Genomic DNA, 22,489 nt, shown 5'->3' with positions numbered 1-22,489 from the left:
ACTTCTTTAGAGGTATGAAGCCAAGTTTCTTAAGAGGCCAGAGTAGTTTTCTCATTTTTTTAAGTTTCTTTCTGTACCTCCTATCAATTGAAAAGAGTTGAGGTCATAAACACTTTTTTTCCCTTTCCATTTTCGTTATTGACTTTACATAAACATGGAGTAAGTTACTGACAAAAACACTCTGGACTTTGTCATCCCAGATCAACTCTATCATTCAATTAAAACTCTGCACACAGGAAAGTAATTTGGATTAATAACCAAGTGGGACAGATGTTTGTGCTAGCTCATATTTCAGCAGATAGGACACCTCCAAAATCATCATCATCATCACTATTATAGCTTTGGGTTTGTACATTCTGTGTTCTAAAATTTTGACAGCAAGAGTAAGGTAACATTGTCCCAGCCCAAAATATGGAGGAGTTCTATAACTGAGGACTTTGAAATACAATTAAAGAATTCTTCTCTTTTGCATGGCCTAAATTCTGCAAACGCTCTTCTATATGTCTTCATATTCTGTTCTTCTGCATTCAGATGACTCTTTGTACTGAAAAGAAATTAACCATATATATGTACATCCTTAGTGTTCAGAATTCACTGTACATCTCCAGGTGTATATGTGCAGTGTCCCTCTATTTCCCCCCTCTGTCTCTGTTTCTCCCTGTGTGTGTTGACCACTGCCTGCACCATTTAAAATGCACTTCTCTTCCCAAAACGAGTGTATTCTTCATGGAGATCTCAAATGAAAACGTTCCTTCCATTGGACAGAAATGTGCATAGAATATCTTCCTTTGGCTGAAACAGTTTAGAATTGTTATTGTTTATGCATTTTATGGCCTATAACATGTTAGGGAAGTATGCTTATTTAGTATATCTTCCCTATATTCTTGTTTATTTTTCATTCTGTTGTACTTTGTGTATCTGTTATAAGCCACCTCAAATCTTTTTTGGTGGGACTAAGTCTAGAAATGTGTCACTTCTATGCTCCAGCCCAATTTATATGTGCCTGTTCTAGGTTGAATATGTTCCCCCAAATTTTATATATTGAAGTCTTAACCCCCAGTACCTCAGATGTGACCTTCTTTGGAGAGGGGGTCTTTACAGAGGAAATCATGAGGCCATTAGAGTGGGCCATAATCCAATATGACTAGAGTCCCTATGAAAAGGGGAAATTTGGTCATAGACGCTCATAGAGGGAACATGTCTTATGAAGAAGAAGGCCGAGGTCAGGGTGATGCTTCTACATGCCAAGGATGCCAATCCTTATCACCAACAGAAGCTGCAGGAGGGACACGGAACAGAGTTTTCTCTCACAGCCCTCAGAAGGAACTGACCCTGCCAACATTTTGATTTTGGGCTTCTAGCCTGCAGAACTGTACCAATAAATTTCTGTTGTTTAAGCCACCCAGTTGTGGAATTTTGTTATATCATCCCTAGGAAACTAATACAGTGTCTCTAGTGAAACAACTGTCTTGTTAACTGCAGATTTTTTTCTTTGGCATTTCTGTTCTATACTGGAGTAGGCATTCATCAGGAGAAGTAAATTTGTTTGTCACATACTTTACTCTGTGGTACTTTTGTAAAGGATACAAAATATAACATGATTCCTGCCTTAAAATATGAAATTTATTAATCAAATATCTACTGAGTGCCAGATGTAATTATGTAACAGGCACTCAGTCAGGATATGGATCTCACAGTGGTGAGCACAAGAGCTGGTGACCCCTACTCTCATGGAGGAAATAGTCTGGAAGATGGCAGTGGCATGAAGCATTAAGAACATACACAAGTTAAAATAATTGCACGTTATTATAAATAGTTTGAAGGCAAAGAAGGAAAACCACATTTTTATAATAGTAATTTCAATGCATACAAATATGTGATCATTGCCAAGCAGGAAAGAAACAACTGTGCAGAGAGGAGGGAACAGTGATCATCCTTGGCTGTGAGATGGTCTGGGAAGCCCTGCAAGGGAGGGCATTTGAGCTCAGCTTACACAGAGCAGTTGACTTTGATAGAGGGTAGGGGGAGACCCCATTTACAGTTGATGTACACTTGATTGCTTATGATTCCCAAGATGGGAATAAGCATGAACATCTGGGTCACTAGTAATCCACTTGTCTGGAACATAAAGAAATAGAATAAGCAGAATGATATGGTAATCATAGCTATTATTATTTTTTAATGCTTACTAAGTGGCAGGAACTGAAACAAAGTTTTACATTATCTTATTTCCATTCACATTTTTTATGAGGTGGCCTGCAGTTGTCCCAGTTTACAGATGAGGATGTTGAAGTTTGCTCAGCCATTGCTTTGAACTCATGTTATTATACCACACAACACACCACCAAGACTAATTCATAGGAAAAGCTGTGATTTGGAATGAGGTCTCTAACTCCAACAAACTGTTTATTCCATGAAAGTGGACTGTATCCCCACATACAGTCAGAGGATGGCTTGCAGGCAGATTTTGGAATACTTTGTATTCCTAGCTAAAGACTGCAAAGTTTATTTTAGAATAAACAAAGGGAGAAATAGAACTTTGGCAAAGTGGTTACATGAACTGAAATGTGTTTTAGTATATACATGCTAAAACATTGAAGCAGGAAGAAATTGGGGAATATAGAATCCCTTAGCCCTTAATAAAGGGAAGATCCAGATGAGAAATACAGATGTATTATTAGGATGGCTTAATGTGCACAAGAAGCATCTGAGGTGCCTCTTAATAATCCCTCTTTCCAGGCACTACCCCAGGGGAGTGTTGATGTGAGGAAGCTTGAGACAATATTCTGTTCTCACTCAGCCCAAAGGTTAGGGAAGCAACGTGAGCCAAACGTCCTCCTTCACAGCAAGCCTTTGGCCTGCAGGGACCAGAATCCATTCATCTTTTCATTCCTTTTCCCACTAGGACCTGAGATCTTGCTCATAATAAGCATGTGGATGAATTGAACTGAACTGTCGGAGCGAAAGACTCTTGTCAAAGAAGAATCCTTAGGATTGTTTGAATTGAAAAAGAGAACAAATTCAAGAAAACACGATTTGTAAGTCTGGAAGAGGGAACACGTGGGCGTACAGAGATGCTTATATGTGACCAACAAAACAAAATTAAATGAAATCTCTAGCCTATTATATCTGAGTGATCTGCTGCTTAGGGTGCGTGATTAAGTTCCTAGCAGGTTTTATGTCTGTTGGGTACTTTTCCTCTACAGACTCTGAAAGCACTTCGAAGAGGCTGCGTCACCATTAGGAGGCAATATAAAGCACCATTTGATTACAGCCTCCTGCTCTGGAAACACGCAGGCAGCGTTCTTTCTGCTGAGTGCCAGAGAGGAAGCAGAGAACAGTTTTTGTCCATTGAAATAGCAGGAAGATATGTAGGGAAGCACAATATTGTTTTCTGAGTTGGAAATTGGCTAGAACATAGACATGTGAGTGCCCATCTTCTCTAAAACACGCTGGATTCCAATACATATGAATGGAGTGAAACATTAAAATAAATGGCAGGCTCAAACGATACTAAAGCCCTTATTTATGAAGTCCTCATTTATTGACCTGAAGGTAGCTGGCATTCCAATAAATATCTGTTGAGATAAAAATATCAATAACAAATTTAGGGCATACATGCCCTCAAGGGGTAGCTGGCTTGTTTCTCATACCTATTCTGTTGCTGGACCTAGATGTAGAAAGTTTGTCTGTCCTTCTTTCTCCTAGTTGACACTTCCAGATCCTTTTCCTTCTGTCCTCCTTAAAACTCCCCCAGCATAATGCTCATATCATTAGATTATATTACTTATTACTCTTATTTATTGCTTTAAGATTGTATCATATATGTATTTACAGCACTCCTGTGTGTCATATAAGTTTTTATAACACTCCTGTCATAACTCATGATAAATGTCCATGGATTAAATTTCCAAAATCCTGACCTCTCTTTCAGAGAACTTCCATTCTACTTCAGCTACTCAGGTTCTTGGTTGTACCCGAGAATAATCTGTAGTTAGCTCCTCTGTCATGCTGCCACAACATCAACTAACCTATCTACACATGAGTATACATGTGCACATGAGTGTTCTATCTGCACATGAGTATTCTCTCTGCACATGAGTATTCTCTCTTCTTTCATGCTACTAGGAATGAACTAACCATGATCCTACATGCTAATACTTGTACACTGGGTCTCACTCCCTTTCACTTCAGCAATTAGACTCTCTCTCTCTTCTTTATGCAATATTTCTCTGTCTCAACCAGACCATTACCAAAATCATGCAAACATACTGTAATATCTTTTTATTTTAAATCCTTCTTTAAATAATCTCCAACTATTACCTGGTTTCTCTGCTTCCCTATGTATCAGAATTCCTTGAAAGAAGTTTCTTTTACTCATTCTGTCCCCTCTCTCTCTTCCAGTTCTGTCTTGAATCTACTCCAAAAGGTCTCCACAATAAACAAAAAGTAGCCCTTCTCAAGATTATGAATGACTTCCATTGTGCTAAAATCATTGGTAAACTCTCAGTCTTTCTCCTAATTAATTTCTCCATAGCTTTGAAAAACAATTTTTTTATTGACGTATAGTTGATTTACAGTGTTGGGTTAGTTTCTGGTACACAGCAAAGTGATTCAGTTATACATATACATATTCTTTTCCATATAGGTTTTTACAAGATATTGAATATAGTTCCCTATACGAAACAGTAGGTCCTTGTTAGTTATTTATTTTATATACAGTAGTATATATGTTAATCCCATCCTCATAATTTATCCCTACCCCACATTCCCCTTTGGTAACCATAGTTTGTTTTCTATATCTGTGAGTCTGGTTCTGTTTTGTAAATAAGTTCATTTGTATCATATTTTAGATTCCACATATAAGTAATATCATATGATATTTGTCTTTGTCTGACTTACTTCATTTAGTATGATAATCTCTAGGTCCATCCATGTTCCTGCAAATGACACTATTTTATTCTTTTTCATAGCCATGTAGTATTCATATATATATGTATACTACATCTTCTTCATCCGTTCATCTATCGGTGGAAATTTATGTTGCTTCCCTGTCTTGGCTATTGTAAATAGTGCTATTATGAATATTGGGGTGCACGTATCTCTTTGAATTACAGTTTTCTCCAAATATATGCTCAGGAGTGGGATTGCTGGATCATACAGTAGTTCTGTTTTTAGTTTTTGAAAGAACCTCTGTACTGTTCTCAATAGTGGCTGCCCCATTTTACATTCCTACCAACAGTGTAGGAGGGTTCCCTTTTCTCCACACACTCTCCAGCATTTACTGTTTGTAGACTTTCTAATGATGGCCATTCTGACTGGTGTGAGGTGATACCTCATTGCAGTCTTTATTTGCATTTCTCTGATTATTAGCGATGTTGAGCATCTTTTCAGGTGCCTATTGTCCATCTGTATGTCTTCTTTGGAGAAATGCCTATTTAGATCATCTGTCCATTTTTTGATTGGTTTGTGGATGACGCTTTCCTTGAAATACTTTCTTCACTTGGCTTCTGGAAGCTTCCCTCTCAGTTCTCCTATTCCCCTTGGTTGTTTCTTCTAGCTCCCATTGTTGACTCTTCTCATCTCTCCACTGGGGTTCACTGGGGTTTGGTTCTTAGATCCCTTCTCTTCTGTATCAACACTCATTCCCAAGGTGATATCACCCACTCTTATGGCTTTAAATATTATCTGTATGTTGATGATGTTCAAATGTTCTTTCCCCTGAACTTAAGATTCTATTCAACTGCTACTGGACATCCTCACTTGCAAAGTTAATAGACGTCTCAAATTTAATACATCCTAAGTTGGATTCTTGATACCAGCTCCTCCAAACCTGATCTTTCTGTACATTTCCCGATCTCATTTAACGTCAACTTCTTCTTCCAGTTGCTTAAGCAACTTGGAGTCACCGCACCTTCCCAAGTGACTTTTCTCTTTTTCTCATACATATTCGATCTGTCAATCAATACTGTTAATTATACCTTCAAAATGTATAAATAATCTAATTATTCCTCTCCCAAGGCCAACTCCTCCAGGTGGCCTTGATCTGTTTCCTGGGTAAATACAATACTCTACTTTTGGTGTCTCTGATTCAGCACTTGCCTCCCTCCTATGGTCTGTTCTGAACATAACAGCTAGGTCAGATTGGGTAATGTCACCCTTGAACCCTAAACTCTACAGTGGTTTCCCAACATCCTCCTTACAATGGCCAACAGACCTGCGTGATCTGGCCACCATTTTTACCTTCAGACCTAACTTATCCTTCTCTTTTCAGGCCTCATTCATTAATCACACTGTCCTCCTTGGTGTTCTTCACATTCAACGCGTGCTTCCAACACAGAGTTTTATTGTGCCTTTACTTGGAGCACTTTCCCCCAAATACCCACATGTCTCCCTCCATAACCTCCCTCAGGTCTTTGCTAAAATGTCAGTTTCTCAGGGAGGCTTTCCATGACCACCATATTTAAAATTATACTCCTCCCAGCACTATCTATCCTCCATCCCTCATCAATTGAGGAAACAACTCCAGAGAGCTTTAGAGATTTATACAAGCTCACATGGTGTTAGTGGAAGAATGCTAAGTCTTCTTGTTTATATGTCTTTTCAGATAAATCATATTATACTTGAAAGTAGAGTCATTTTAAAAATTTGGTTTAGTTCAGAAAGTTTGCATGAAGTTGCTTGATATAATAATTATTTGTATTGTTACAATTTGTTTTATTTTATCTATAATAATTCATCAAATCATTATAAGCTTACTTTACAAAGTAATTCCATGTTAATCATTTTGTTGTGTCTTATTCATACTCATTTGAAGAACACAGGTAGATATAACTCTATTATTAATCTCATGTCCCAGATGATCACATTGAAGTTCAAGGATTTGTGGCCTCGCTCAATGTCACATAGCTAGTAAAAGTAGGTGCCAATATATAAATACAGGTCTTCTGATTCCAAGCTTACTCCAATCCACCAAAAGTATTATTGAAATCAAAGTATTAATTGTCTACAGAAAGTAAACTTGAAGAAATACGTTAGTCAGTTTTAAGCTATTTCTTTGCTTGGAAGCAGAGGTGATAATTTTCATTCTCTTTAAAGCACTCGTTGATGGTGAAACTGGACACTTCCTGTGTCTCCTGAATTGAAATTTCATTATTTAATTTGAAGTATTAATTTGAAGTATTGTTAATCCTCAAGACATTAGATACAGTCATGTTTATGCATAATTTTGTAAGCTTAGTTCAGAGTTCGATGTAACATAATTGTTTTTAGGTTCTCTGTGCTAATGCTTCTATCCATCAGAGCAGATAATCGAGGAGTCCTCTATATGTATCATATGCATGGACTTCCTCAAATTATCAGCACGGCACTTAGCTTTCTTACCTTGGAAATCTCTTAGCTCTTTTACAATATTGCAACAGTACAACTTCCAGAGGAAAATGTTATTTTGATCATTTTGTGTTTTTATGAAGAAATAATGATTATTATTAAAGGTCGGTTCTATTTATGTTGAGTTACTGTTAAAATGCCATATAGTGACTATTTAATTATATGCTACTTCCTCTTAAAAACACTTGAAAATAGGATCACCTATGCTATAGATTAATAATATATAAGTACATATATATTACTTATATATTTCTTCAACCACGGTTGAAGAAAAATCAACTGTGGTTGAAGAATGATGCATGATGCTTGAAAAAAAGAAGAAAGAAGGAAAATTTCCTCCACTTCAGCATTTTTTATTTTTCTACAGTCATATTCTTTTCTAGATCAAGAAGATTCTTGGAATTTGTATTATTGAATACTTTTTTTTTAAGCTGAGGAAATTACAGATCTAAGTGTTTTGCCAAAAATCACACAGTCAATTGGTAGCAGCACTAAAACCAGAACATAGTTAGTTTTCAACTATGTGCCAGAATCCCCCAGCCCCTGACTTCCTTAATAACATATTACTAATAGTTTAACTTCACTTGAACTTCTCCTTTGTAATCCCCAGAGTAGATTAGAATACAAAAAAGAGGAAGTTCTGAAAGAATACATCTATGATCAAATTTTAATTTTCCTTTTTTATATAGCATCTAGCAGAGTGCTCATCCAATGTGCATTGCAAATAACTATCATAAATATTGTAAACACCTGATTAAACTTTCTCTTTTATCACTGCATACAAAGACATAGGTGGGGGACCCATGCGAGCATCTCCTCACACCACAGTTAGATTATTGGCTAGTACAACTCTGAGCCCTTCTCCCCACTCCCAATCATTCCCAGCCACCATATCCTATGCTTTTCCAATCCAGCTGACAAGACCATCTTCCTAAAGTCTTTAAAGTTCTCAGAACAAAATCCTCAGTGAGTCATTTCAAGAAACACTAAATCTAAATTTCTCTAACAAGGTTCTACAAATCTAACCCTATTCACTAGTATTGTGATGGAGAGGGAAGGTGTGCATGAGGCAATTTTTTTTCACTTCTTATTTTTAAAATAATTTTTATTCGAGTATAGTTGCTTTACACTGTATTAGTTTCTACTGTACAGCAAAGTGAATCTGCTGTAGGTATACATATATTGCCTGTTTTTTGGATTTCCTTCCCATTTAGGTCACCACAGAACACTGAGTAGAGTTCCCTAAGCTATTCTCATTAGTTATCTATTTTATACACAGTATCAATAGTGTATATATGTGAATCCAAATCTCATTTCTTTTTAAAAGTTTTATTGAACTACATATAGTTGATTTACAATGTTGTGTTAGTTTCGGGTGTACAGCAAAGTGGTTCAGCTGTATAGATAGATAGATATAAAAATATATATATTCTTTTTTTACATTCTCTTCCATTATAGGTTATTACAAAGTATTGCATATAGTTCCCTATGCTATACAGTAGGTCCTTGTTGTTTATCTATTTTATATATAGTAATGTGTATATTTTAATCCAAAACTCCCAATTTATCCCTTCCTCCCCTTTCCTTTGGTAACTGCAAGTTTTTTCTATGTCTGAGTCTATTGCTGTTTTGAAAATAAGTTCATTTGTATCATTTTTTAATATTCCACATATAAGTGATATCATATGATATTTTTCCTTCTCTGTGTGACTTACTTCACTTAGTATGATAATCTCTAGGTCCATCCATGTGGCTGCAAATGGCATTATTTCATTCTTTTTTATGGCTGAGTAATATTCCACTGTATATATGTACCACATCTTCTTTATCTATTCCTCTGTCAATGGACAGAGGTTGCTTCCACGTGTGTGAGGCAATTTTTTAAATTTTAAGCCGTGGAGGAGTAAGAATTCCTTGTGTGTAGGGGGCGTTGATCTTAATATTGAAGTCAGAGGCATAATCCATGAGGACAGAGGGCAATCAGAAGCAACAGAGGCAAGAGGCAGTCTTTTCCTCAGAGAAGAAGCTTGAGCTGTCAGAACACTCCTCTTGGAGGAAAAAAGCACAGGTGGAGGCTCCCAAGAGCTCTTTTCCCTATAGTGACGAGGCCACCTGGCAGTTCCTGAGGACTGGGACCCTGACACCTCAGTCACATGCAGTTGCCCCAAGTAAAATGCACACTTCACCTTCCTTCTTAATCTCCAGAGTTTTCCTGAATGAGTTTCACTGAATTCTTCAACAGTTTTAGGCTGTTTGAAAACTTCCTCTTGATCTGCATACTTCTTAATGCAACATTAAGTAGAAGTCACCCCAGTTCAATCTTTTACCGTGAGACCAAACATACCTTTTTTAGGTACTTGTTGGGATGGCTCTTTGCACAAGTCAAAAAAGAAGGATGCTCTCTGAGGTTACGAAGACAGTGCAAGTGTGGCAGGGACAGACTTGTCAGAATGAACACACTGTGGCATTCTGAACTAAACTCAAGGAGATCTCTATTCAAAGGCACTTTAAGAATTATGCATGACAATCAATTTTAACGTAAAAGGAATCTCTTAATACTTCTGTTAATAATTATTTTATCTAAAATTAAAATAAAACATGATTTAGGTTTATTTATATTAACACAAATGTATATGTTAATATCACATGTATATAATATGTACTTCCAATGTATGAACACATATGGATGAATGTATATATTCAGTGAATATACATATTGTTCATATATTGGAAATACACTCGCTAAAATTTCCAGTGATGGGTTGAAGCATTGAGGAAGTTTGAAAACTGCTGCTCTAGCCCTTCTCCTCATCTGCTTATGAAACCTGAGGAGCTATTCACCTGAGGAGCTATTTTGCAATGACACAAGTAGGTTAGAGATGAATTTGTTTACCCCCCAGAATAGCTATAAATGTGGTTGTAAAGACAATGTGGGTTTTCTGTAATCAGTGAAACTGAGGGAGCAAAGAGAGGATACTAAAATGTCTTGCTTTTGTCCTAGAATGTTGTCAATAGACAACAACAATTTTTTAAAAAGGGAAAACTGAGGCCCAGAGAGGTTTATTAAATTGCTTAAGATAACAGATCTTATTACAAGCAAAGTAAGCATTTGAATTCAGGACTATTTGTCTTTAAATCTTGCCTCTTGCTATGAGAACTTGCTGCATTTGTTCTTTTCTTTATATTATTCTCAGGACATCATGGCCTTTTTCTCCATCCTTTCCTTTATCCAAATTCTCTTTATCCTTCAAGACTCAGCCCCCATTCTCTATGAAGCTTTTACTGATGATTCCAGTGCTTATTAATCAATCTCTTTTCCAAACTCCCGGTGTGAGCTTCGTTTACTGTGGGTTTACTCTGTGTCAGATATACAGACATTTAAAAGTATCTCCTCACACATCATTATGAGTCATTGTGATAGGCAGAATAATAGCTCCCAAAGATGCCCCCACCCTAATCCCCGGAACCTATGAATATGTTACATGGCAAAAGGAATTTTGCAAATAAGGTGATGGACCTTAAAAAAGAGGGGTTATCCTGGATTATTTGGCTGGGCCCAGTCTAATCACATGAGCCCTTAAAAGTGGAAAAAGGAAGACACTAAAGGCAATCAGAGATGTGACAGAAGAAGATGCAGGAGAGATCCACAGCATGAAAGGGACGTGACCCACTGTTAGTATCTTTGAAGATAGAGTAAGGGGGGCCACACGCCAAGGAATATGTCTGGTGTCTAGAACCTGGGAGCAGCCCTCAAATGACAGCAAAGGAAAGAAGACCCTAGACCTACAACTGTAAGAATCTGAATTCTGCCCATATCCTGAATGAGCAGGAATGCATTCTCCCTTAGAGCTTTTAGAAAGGAATGCAGGCTTGTGGACACTTTGATTTCCACCTGGTGGGATCCGGAGACCAGAATCCAGCCAAGCCCACCTGGGCTTTTGACCTAGATAACTGTGAGATAATAAATGTGTGTTGTCTTACGTTGCTAAATTTGTATAATTTGTTACAGCAGCAGAAAACTAATACAGTTGTTACCTACAATTTCCAAGTAAAAACTTGAGCCATAGAAGAGTTATGCTCACACAACTCCCAAGTGTCTGAACTGACTCAAATATACTCTACTTCCTCTTGAATGGGCATGTTACATAGTCTCTTCTACTCTCTACTCAAGGGAGAGAACCATATCTTAAATATTTTATGCATCTATCTTCTCTACATTACCTTCTGTAGTCTTGGACACACAGACATCCTAGAGGGTGGACATTTGATGAGTTTTCCAGATGCCCCATCAGTGAAGGACTCAATAGCCTGAGAGCTGAGAGGGTTGTCAGTCGTGACCGTGAATCACAAGCCCCTTCAGAGATCATCCCAGCTATGGCGCCACCTTGCCCAAACACACACTCTTTGCGGGGTGGCCCACATGAAATCTCTAGTACATGTCAGGGCATGAAGATCTGGCTGTGTTGACCCAAGCTGGGACAATGCTGAAGGATCCTTATAACTACAGAGCTCCCCATGGAGTCAGCTGAGACTGTTGTTAAGTTTACCTTGCATATCCATTTCTCCCTACCCCATCCTGTTTCCATCTCCTTCCTTCCACAGGCCCATAGGTGTGGATCCCAAGGGTACTTTTTCCTAAACATTTTGCAAGTTAATCTGCTTCTCAGAATCTGCTTCCCAGGGAAACTAACCTGTGACATCTAACTTTTGGTTGGTTAGCATATCTAAATGTTAGATAAAGTTTATTTTACCTATTAATTTAGGTAACATATTAGCTCCTTGCCACAAATTTCCAAAGTGTGCAGAAGACCTATTGGAATTGTTCTTGTAACTTCTATCCCTCATTTGATGAATTTGAGGGCTGCAGATGGCAAATTTTATAAATAGCCTCACTTTGGTCAGTGTTTTAATATGCACGTGTGATATAATAAAGTAGGGTGCGATATAAGAAACGAGGCAGTATTCTTACACGGGGCATGCATCAGGCACTAGAGGGATAGAGGTACATTAGCATGCTTAAACGAAAGCCACAAATTTCATGATGAGCTGGGAGAATTATATAGAAAGTTGATGAATACCTACCCTATTGTCCTCCCTGCCTCTGAAGCCTTGCTGCCATGTTCCTGGCCTGTGCGTTAATTTACTTGGGAGTATTAATACAAAAAGAGGTTCTTCAGCTGTGACTTTTTTCTTTCTTTTAGAAATCACTAAAGCCGGGCTTCCTTGGTGGTGCAGTGGTTGAGAGTCCGCCTGCTGATACAGGAGAAACGGGTTCGTGCCCCGGTCCAGGAAGATCCCACAGGCAGCGGAGCGGCTGGGCCTGTAAGCCATGGCCGCTGAGCCTGTGCGACTGGAAACTGTGCTTCGCCATGGGAGAAGCCACAACAGTGAGAGGCCCGCGTATCGAGGAAAAAAAAAAAAAAAAAGCTTATATCCACATATCCTTTTAACTCAGCAACATCATCTTGAGCATTCTTTCCAATAGAAATTCTCACAAACAAGGGTATATGTACAAAAGAATGTATTATGCTGCATTTTCAATAGCTAAATCAATAAATAGAAATCAGTCAAAATTTCTGAAATGCTGGATATTTCTGAACAAAATATACTACATATTATTAACCTGTTACGTCAGTGACAATAGCTGGTAATTACTGACTTAGTCTATGATCTCTTGTATGTTTTCAACCAATGGATTTTTATTAATATTCTAAAAGAGCTGATTCCACATGACAACAAAAAAACACTGCAAAACAATTCACAATACTGAATGATATAAAATTAAAAATAGAAATTCACTGATGTCAGTCAAGCACACAGACAGTAAACTTAGAAGCCAAAATGTGAGTTTCTTACCTTTGCAATCAGAAATGTGTAGTAATATGATCAACTTATTGAGTTCCAGAACGTATCAATATATCTAGGGCATTCATTCTGTGGGTGGTCTTGAATAATAAACTTAAAATAGATCAAGGAGACTTATTTTTATGTTTGATAACTTTCTCAGCATATAACCTCATGATGGCTTCTTGACATGCCAACTTGGCCGGGCTAGACCACAAAGGGGGAAGTGAGGGCAGCAGCATGTTTGAGCATGCACACACCTCTGATTATTCAATCAGGCACTAAACTAATCCAAGGGATACCATGAAGCAGTTTTGCAGACGTAAGTCAAGTCTTTTATCGTGATTTTAAACTAGAGAGCTTACACTTATGTGTCTTCCTAGCTGCTGCTTGAGGGGCAGGCTCCTAATTAAACACACACTTACAGGCCCAATGTCATCCTCTCCAGGGAACTCTGGGCTAGTGCTGTCTTCAAACTCTTCCACTGAGGAGATCCAGAGTGTCAGTGTCTCCTGAAGAGGAAACTGTACATTTGCATCTGGTGCTCTGATTTTAGTGACTGCTGCAATATGTAAAATATAGAAAAACAGAGAAATAAAATAAAATCACTTTCATGTCAGCATTCCCAAAACCACTTTATGACTAATTGGGAACACAAATTATTATTGTAGCAATTAACCTATATTGCCATACTTCACTTAGAAAAGAAGGGTGCTAGGGAAATCGGTTAAGAATTGAAAAATAATGACCTTGGGAATGCTTGTAACAATTGTGGTCCCCCATGAGAGAGAGGTCGTGCTTTTGCAGTTCAAGGTCATTTTAAAATCATGTTCATAAAGATTTAGGAGCATCAACCACTGGAAACATATATATATATATACATATATATATGGTACATGTATCTTGGAAGACTTCAAGACAGGGTCATGATTCTCCCTCCTTCCAAAAACTCTGCATTCTCAAGTTGATTATTCAGTGAGAAATATATCAGGAAAGGAAGGGAAGGGTATGTGTTATTTCTTCAAAATGTTTCTTTGTCCTAGTTTTCCCATTGTGGTTATTGTTGTTTCTGTTTTGTTCCAAAGCAAACTATAAATGACATTGCCCCAAAGGGGTCTCTGTGCTGGGGCCTTTCTCTACTCTCCCCCCTGAGCTGGGTTGTGGAGCACCAGGCAGAGAATCTCCTGTCCTGTTGTTGCTGGGAAACACTAGGGAGCTTGATCAGATCTCCAAGTTTTCCAAGACATTTGCTAAACTCTAAGTGATGAAATCATCTTTCCAACTTCTTTGGTAAGTTAAAAATAAAAATCCATGATATCTAGAAACACATATGAAGGCCCATTTGAGGGTGGCTTTGTGGTATAATCAGTGGTTCTTGGTGAGAAGATGTTTGCAGAGATGGGTTTATGAAGATTATCCAAGGTGTTAAAGCAGTCTTGTCCTAGGTTTCAGGAAATCTCATCATCCATATTAACCCTATTAAAAGACTGGTGAAATGCAATCACTTGGAAAAAGCGGGTGTGGTTCGGAGCTCAATGTAAGGACACTAAAGGAGCCAAACTCATTCTTCTCCAGAACTGAGAGCCAGTGTTTGGAGCTCACCTGGCTCTGGAGACTTCTGAGAGCTACCACCACCACCCTCGGAAGCCTTGATCCCCGAGCGGACATTGCCTTATTACTTCTCCAGCGAGGATTGTTTCTACAGCACTTTCAGTGAGTACACAATTCACCATAGAGCAGTTCATGGGACTCTCCTGAGGGGAAAAAAACACAATTTCCTAATGTTAACAGAAAATTGAGGCTGCTTCATTGAAATAATCTTGTGTGCCAACTTAGTGAAATGACTGCATTTCTGTATTGCCATCTTGTCTTGGCACACATGTTGGAATTAATATGGTGATTAGTTTTAGTTATCTGATTTTGTTCATCTCTTAGTTATTCCTATGCATTACAAAGACTCAGAAAGTGGTTGTCTGATATCTTATCTGTTTGTGTTTGATGTAGAGCCTAAAAATAATGTTTGGGACTATTTGACTTCAGGTGCAGTACCTACTACAGTCTACTTTAAAAGTGGAGTGTGCCTGTATACACAGGAGACATAATATTCTACACAACAGAACTAGGTAATGCATGCAATAATCTGGGAGAAAATATTGTTTTAAAGTGAAGTAAACTTTGTCTTTTCAGAAATGTGGGTTATTCTGACTGAAATTTTAAAGAAACTAAGAAATGATTGGGCAAGAGAAAAGTGACACTTGCGTACATGCAGAAATATAAGAAAGTTGAGGAACCTCTTTACTTAACTAGTACAGACACTAGGACCCAATAATTTAGCAAAATCAGTTTTAAAAAGCATGATTTGTTTTTTGGCGCTGATTATTACCATTACATGCAAACTGCATCTTACCACAAAGTGAAAGGGGTGCTTGATAACAGTTTTAAAGACTGGGAAGATATACCCATTCTCTTTCATTTTTGGTTTGATTGATGAGTGTGCTACAGATAAGACAGGAAGGCAAACTCAACCGATTACTATATCCATGTAAGTTGCTTCTGGTTAGAATAGGATCCAATCTGACAATGTTTACGGTCCTCTTCATTATCTCTGAATTATTCAGAAAGTGTTTTGCAAAGAAAAACAATGTTTGTGGATCTAGATTCAGAATGAGATAAAAAAGGACATGCAAAGAAAAATGCCTGACAATTATACGAAATAATAAAAATACAAGCTTAGTCAAGTATGCGGCGCTAAATCAATGACTGGCATTGAGCATCACGATTGATTGTTTAGGGCAATCAGGACCCACCACACAGAGCTATAAATTAGATCAAACTCCTGTGGCTCATGTTATCTAGAGGAAAATAAGATCTCAACAAACCTGAGGTTCTCCTTTAGGTAGGGAAAGGAAGGCAAGAAGTTGTGTTGGTTTGGCAGCTGGGAAAATTTTCTGTAGCTCTTGAGAGTTCTCTTTGTGTCTCAGTTTTCCATTTGTCAAATGAAAAATCCTTCCTAAAGCAGTGTATTATTCAGTGACAATCTGTGTCTGATATTCCTTGGGCCTTTTTTGTCTTTGGGATAGAGGAATAAACTCCTGATTTCCTTCCCTCAGAAAAATGGACTCAGACATCCCAGAAGCCTTCCAGAAAGAGCTCACCTGCCTCGTGTGCCTGAATTACCTTCTAGACCCAGTCACCATAGGCTGTGGACACAGCTTCTATAGGTCCTGTCTCTGTCTTCTCTGGGAGCAAGCTGAAGACCCTGCCAGTTGCCCAGTGTGCAGGCAACGATCACAGCAGACAAACCTCAAAACCAATTTTCTTCTGAAGAATCTGGTGTCCATTGCCAGAAAAGCAAATCTCGGGCAATTCCTGAACTCTGAGGGACATATGTGTGGGACCCATAAGTAGACAAAGAAGATCTTCTGTGAAGCCAACAAGAGCTTGCTCTGTTTGGTCTGCTCTCAAAGTCAGGAGCACAGGGCTCACAGGCACCGTTCCAGTGAAGAGGCTGCTGAGGAATGCTGGGTGAGTGATGTCTGTGCGAGCACGTAGAGAGCTGGAGGATGGTACAGCCAAGAGATTAAAAGGATATTACAATCAGGACTTCCCTGGTGGCACAGTGGTTAAGACTCCATGCTCCCAATGAAGGGGGCCCAGCTTTGATCCCTGGTCAGGGAACTAGGCCCCACATGCATGCCCCAAATAAGAGTGCGCATGCCACAACTAAGGACCCAGCGAGCCACAATTAAGAACTGTCACAACGAAATAAGTAAATTAACTATTTTTTAAAAAAGGATATTATGATCATAATGATGATTAATCCCTGTCTTTACTGAGTGTCAGGTACAGACCTAATTAGCAGTGACAGAGCTATGAAGAAAATCCTGCAGCATACCTGCCTTTATGGAACTTGTATCCAATGGCTGGGTGATAAAGTTAATTAAAATTATTTGGGTGATACATTATTATGCTCAAGGCTCTATAAAGCCTTCATTTTGAGAAAGAGTCTTTGTTTCTAAAATCTACAAGTGCAAAAAGTCTTTTCCATTGGATACAGGTTTCCTGACTCTGGACAAAGAAGGAAGATGCAGTACATTGGAATCAGCAGGCAGCGAGCATCACTACATCCAAATTCTGATGCAAGATGCCAAGCTACCTGAAAATTAGCCATGCTCAGGAAAATCCTGTTCCTTTCCCGAGATCTAAGATTCCCTGATGGTGTGTGGTTCTGTAGTGTGGAATCTTCTAAAACTGATCCATAGTGAGGAAGAATAGGGGAATGTGGTGATCTGTTCCGGTCCTTCTAGTCTTCCTCTAGGTCCTGTACCTGACCTTGTTCCCACCTCAGGATCTCCACCTACCCCACCCTATTTACCCTTCAAGTCTGTCTTCAAATGCCACTCCTTTACACTAGCCTAAGTTTATACTTCATTTTATATTCCTTTAATATACTCCCTTTTTTCCCCTTTCATTCACTGACCCAAATTTTAACTACAATTCCTGGAGCATTTATTCAGTTCCTTGCTCCCTGACTATAGCCTTCATAAGAGTAGGCATGATGTCTGTCTTGTTCATGGCTACTCCTCAGTACCTAAAACAAGTGTTAATAAATAAGCAACAAAATAATCAAGGAATGTATTCAGATGTACTGTTCACAGTATTGAAAATATGTTTACAGATTGAAAGGCAGAAAGTCTCAAATCACAGTGACAAAATTCCAAGTAAAAATACTGTTTGCTAGTAGATATGAATTTAATCATCTAGAGTGATTGCAGGGAATCCCATATAAATCTTAGACCGACAACATTTTATTTTCATTCTTAGCTTTCCATTTATTCCTGCCTGTTCTCTCCTGTTATTGGCTAATTAAAAGTCTTACTATTCATCTATATCAAGATTTTCTAGTTCAGGGCTTCTTCAACATCAGAACAATTGACAGTTGGGACTGGTTTTTTCTTTCTTGTAGGTCTGCCTTGTAGGATGTTTAGCAGAATCCTTGGTCTCTACCCATGAAATATCAATGGTAACTTCCAATTGTGACAACCAAAAATTTTTCCACATATCAACAATTGCCCTCGGAAAGAAAAAATCACCCCCATTTGAATCCACTGCACTAGTTGATGGAAAAAAGTAGATGAGACGTTGATAATGATGAAATAATATTTGTATTTTTAGGTATGACAAGAAAATTTAAACATAAAATTCTCTTCCTGTGTTTGTTTGGGCCTCCTCTCTCCCTCCCTCATGTGCAGTGTGCATCTGCATTCCACACTAACTAGACCTCCTCAAACATGGGGGTGCCCACTCGAGCATAAAGATCCTTTGCTTCCCTTTCTTCTAATGTTGGCAATGTAACTTCTTGAAGAAGAACATTCTTTCTCAACTCTGTAAGGGATCATAACGACTTGCTGCTAACTTTGTATGAGTTACCTGGACTGTGTATCTTTGGTGAACTTTATATAAAATATCAATATGTCATTTTGATGTATGATCCCTTTGTCCTGAAAAGTTATGTGACTGTTCCTTCCATTTCTAACAGGTGGAATAGTTCTCAGAGCCCCTGAGGGTCTGTCTCCTGGGTTATACTCCTCAGTTTGGCTTGAGTAAAATGCTCTTTTTTTCCCTTACCTTGACTGTTAATTGAATTTTCATTGACAATAAGATCCATAAAGTAGTTTATATAGATATGCTAACTGATTCCTAAAGTTGTGCATAAAATCTAGAGCATGTAAGGCAGTAACACAGAGGATAGTGGAAAACTTGCTTATAAGAATTTAAACATATAAACAAATAAATAATAATATGGAAGAGAAATACAAAAAAAAAAAAAAATAGTTCTACAGTCCGGCCACACATTGCCTAAAAAAAGACACACTTTTTGATATATACAGAATTACAGATTTGCGCTCAAGGATAGGATGTTGAGGGGAATAATAGACTCTATGGTATGTTTTTACCTGGTTGATGAAGAACAATGTTACTACAGAATTGTTGAGAAATGATGTCAGATTAGTCTGAACATTTACTGAGGCAATGGTTCCTTCACTCCATATGAGAAGCTTCCCTGGACTCTAACTCTCTAGAAACTGTGCTGATCTTCCAAGTACAAGGCTCTACAAATCAGACAAATTTTTCTTCATCATTCTTTTTTGATTTTTACAGGCTGCTTCCTTTCAGTAAATGTGATCTTTCTACTTAAAAGGATTATGTTAATGCAGGTTAGTTGTGGATGTTTCCCAGGTATCTTGGAAATGAACCATCGGTGAGGGGAGAAACTCACATAGGAAGAATTCCTCGTGGCTGCAGATAAAGTAACACAGAGTGAGTGATGCTTTTTCTAAAATGGGATTGAAGGAAACAATTGCTACTAATCTCCTTTCCACATAGCAACAAGTCTCTATTTCCTTATGATTTTCTCTAGTAAGAAAACAATAAACTTAAGCCCTTCCCTTTAAAACAGTGGCATGCTTATACAATTCAGAGTCCCCCGAAGTTTGAGTTTTCATGCTCTAAAAGACAAATGTTTTAGGTGAACAGAAATTAAATCTTATAAAAAAGATAGAAAATTAAGAGATAAAATGTTTAAAAAATATAATAAAATATCAAAGAGATATGAGGAAATTTGACCAAAATCACACATCAGGAGTTGAGCTGGGGACGAAAATCATATTTTCTGCATTTTTCATTATCTAATAACAGGAACTATATTTAACATAATCTTGAATCCTTAGTCACTAGCAAGGAATCAAAGGAAAGCCAACAGGAGGAGAACCTGGGCAGTCATCTCCGCTAATTCTTAGTATCTTTAGCTGCAGTGATAAAGGTCAACTATATGGTGCTGGTAAAATCGAGCTCACATGATAAGCACTCAGTTTATGCTTTCAAAGTAACATTTATTTCCTTTATTTTGCCATTATTCCTCTCATTTTCCTTAATGTTTCTTTAAAATTATAGCTTTCCCAGGAATTTATCATGGGCCATGTTCTCTTCTCACTTTATACATTCTCTGTTTTACATGTTTATCTCCCTTTTTAAACTACACATATGCTGAATTTTCTGTATCAGTCTTTTTATTTCCATCGATAATCTTCTCTGAAGAATTTTTTTTTTTTGAAGAATCTTGTTTTGAAAAATCTCTGACACAAAAAAAGAAAAAAAAAGTGACCAGCTAAATAAATCAATAACCTCTTCTGGGGATGAGAAGACTCACATGATGGGTTTAACTGGCAATGTTCCCAGTGGTCTCACCTTGATTTCATTATTCAATTGTAAATATGACCCAGATGACATTAATTCTAATAAAGGTCATCAAAACTGAAAGATGTAGAAATGGCTTTAGAATAAGTAATTCTTGATATTATAACTAAGAAAATGTATCCAGTACACATTTTCCTCACCTTCTAATCAAAGACAAGTCCAAAGGCCCATAGTAGCTAATTCTGCCAGTATGTACAACTAAATGCAAACTAAATAAGAAGAATATTAGCTAGAAAACTTTCTTTGAAAAGGGGCAAAAGTAAGCTTATGAAATTCAAGGTGTAATGACTGTTGCTCACTGAAATTTGAGTGTCAACAGAAAGCACTCAGGAATTTTAGGTGGAAATGGAAAGAAGTGATGAGTTGAAAGCAAATAAAGTAAAATTATACAATCTGAGATCACCTGGAGAGATGCAGTTTGTCAAAAGAAGCTGATAAAGAAATTTGTTAGTTAATGAAGGGCTACATGAAACAGGGGACAAGAGTAGAGAGAACGTGTTCTATGAAAGCTAGGAAATATAGATGGACAGAATAAGGGCACATTTCTGATAAGTATTTCCAAATTTGGAGAATCAATTCTGACTCAGTCTTCTATTTCAGAGATTCAAAGATAAGTAGATATTCCTTGTCCATGACCCTTAGGAGCCAGATGCTGAAAAGGTAAACACTCGACATCTTGACGATGGTGAAAAGCAGAGTTTACTCTTCTGGAGAACTCATTCCTGGTTCTAACCCAGAACACTATGACATCATTCTTGTTGAAGATCAGTTTATTTTCATGGAACATAACCTCATGTATATTTCTTCTGCTGTTCCTGTCGTTGAATTTTTGTCTTCTAAACCAAACCAAACCAAACAAACAAGAGCTTTTAATGTACATCCAGCACTTCCAGATAAGTTTTGAAGCTTGGTGTGTCATGTGCCTAATCTTGACCCAATAGGGTGGAAACACAACTGCTTTGGAACACAGTACATTATTTTCTTACACTTAGACCCCCTTGCTCAGGATATTTTCTCAGGATGGCTAAGAGATGGCATCAATAAGCTCTTTTTTGTGCACTTAGAAAAAAGCCAGTTATTGAAGATATCAATCTTCCTCTTGATTACCTGTTATATATGAACGGACACGTGAAAGAAAAACAGCCTCTGGGGACTTCCCTGGCGGTCCTCTTCCACTTCAGTGTTCCATCCTTGGTCAGGGTACTAAGATCCCGCATGCCACTCAGGGCAGCCCCCGCTAAAACAAAGAAAGAAAAAAGAAAAACAGCCTCTGAGTCACAGTCTTTGTTAGAGCAAATCAGCCTGTCCCCTAACTCATTTGAGAGATTTTCCCTTGCCCTGAGTATCTGAAAGAAGTGAACTCCCAGTTTCATGGAATTTAGCACATTACAGTTTATGCAATTTTTTCACATTTCAGTCATCATTTATCCCATGACCATACACCAAGGTATTTTCTTTGTTTTTCTTTCTTGGTTTCTTTCTTTTCTTTGTTTCCTTCTTTATTCAGTTTCTTTTTCTTCTTTCTTACAGAGTATATGTATCATTCTATTTCTAGAAATGTGAATTCTCAATCATGTGTGTTACTCTTTCAAATGCAAATCGGTTTTGCTTTTGTCAGTGCATGATGTTTATATCACCTAATGCTAAGTGATTTTATATATATGCCTATTTAAATCCTGTCTCATGAAAGACAAATATCATATGATACCGCATATATGTGGAATCTAAAAAAAGGGAACAAATGAACTTATCTACAAAACAGAAATAGAGTTACAGATGTAGAAAACAAACTTATGGTTACCAGGGGGTAAGTGTGTGGGAGGGATAAATTGGGAGATTGGGATTGACATATACATACTACTATATATAACATAGATAACTAATAAGGGCCTACTGTGCAGCACGGGGAGCTCTACTCAATACTCTGTAATGGCCTATATGGGAAAAGAATCTAAAAAAGAGTGGATATATGTATATGCATAACTGATTCACTTTGCTG

The 22,489-nt window shown here is 37.7% G+C and overlaps 1 protein-coding gene across 1 annotated transcript in view; it reads right to left on the bottom strand.

Moving 5' to 3' along the window:
- Positions 1–4,041: 4,041 nt before the first annotated feature.
- LOC138842793 (uncharacterized) overlaps positions 4,042–22,489 on the bottom strand; it is a 35,747-nt gene continuing 17,299 nt past the window's right edge. The window contains exons 4-6 of the mRNA XM_070046232.1: positions 21,598–21,727; positions 14,836–14,987; positions 4,042–13,795 (exon numbers count right to left, since the gene is read on the bottom strand). The gene's annotated coding sequence lies outside the window, so the exon portion shown is untranslated. The remainder of the gene's footprint in view (positions 13,796–14,835; positions 14,988–21,597; positions 21,728–22,489) is intronic.

This window comes from Globicephala melas, chromosome 8, assembly GCF_963455315.2.
Source record: "Globicephala melas chromosome 8, mGloMel1.2, whole genome shotgun sequence".
NCBI lineage: Eukaryota > Metazoa > Chordata > Mammalia > Artiodactyla > Delphinidae > Globicephala > Globicephala melas.
This window is presented reverse-complemented; position numbering and strand designations above follow the sequence as displayed.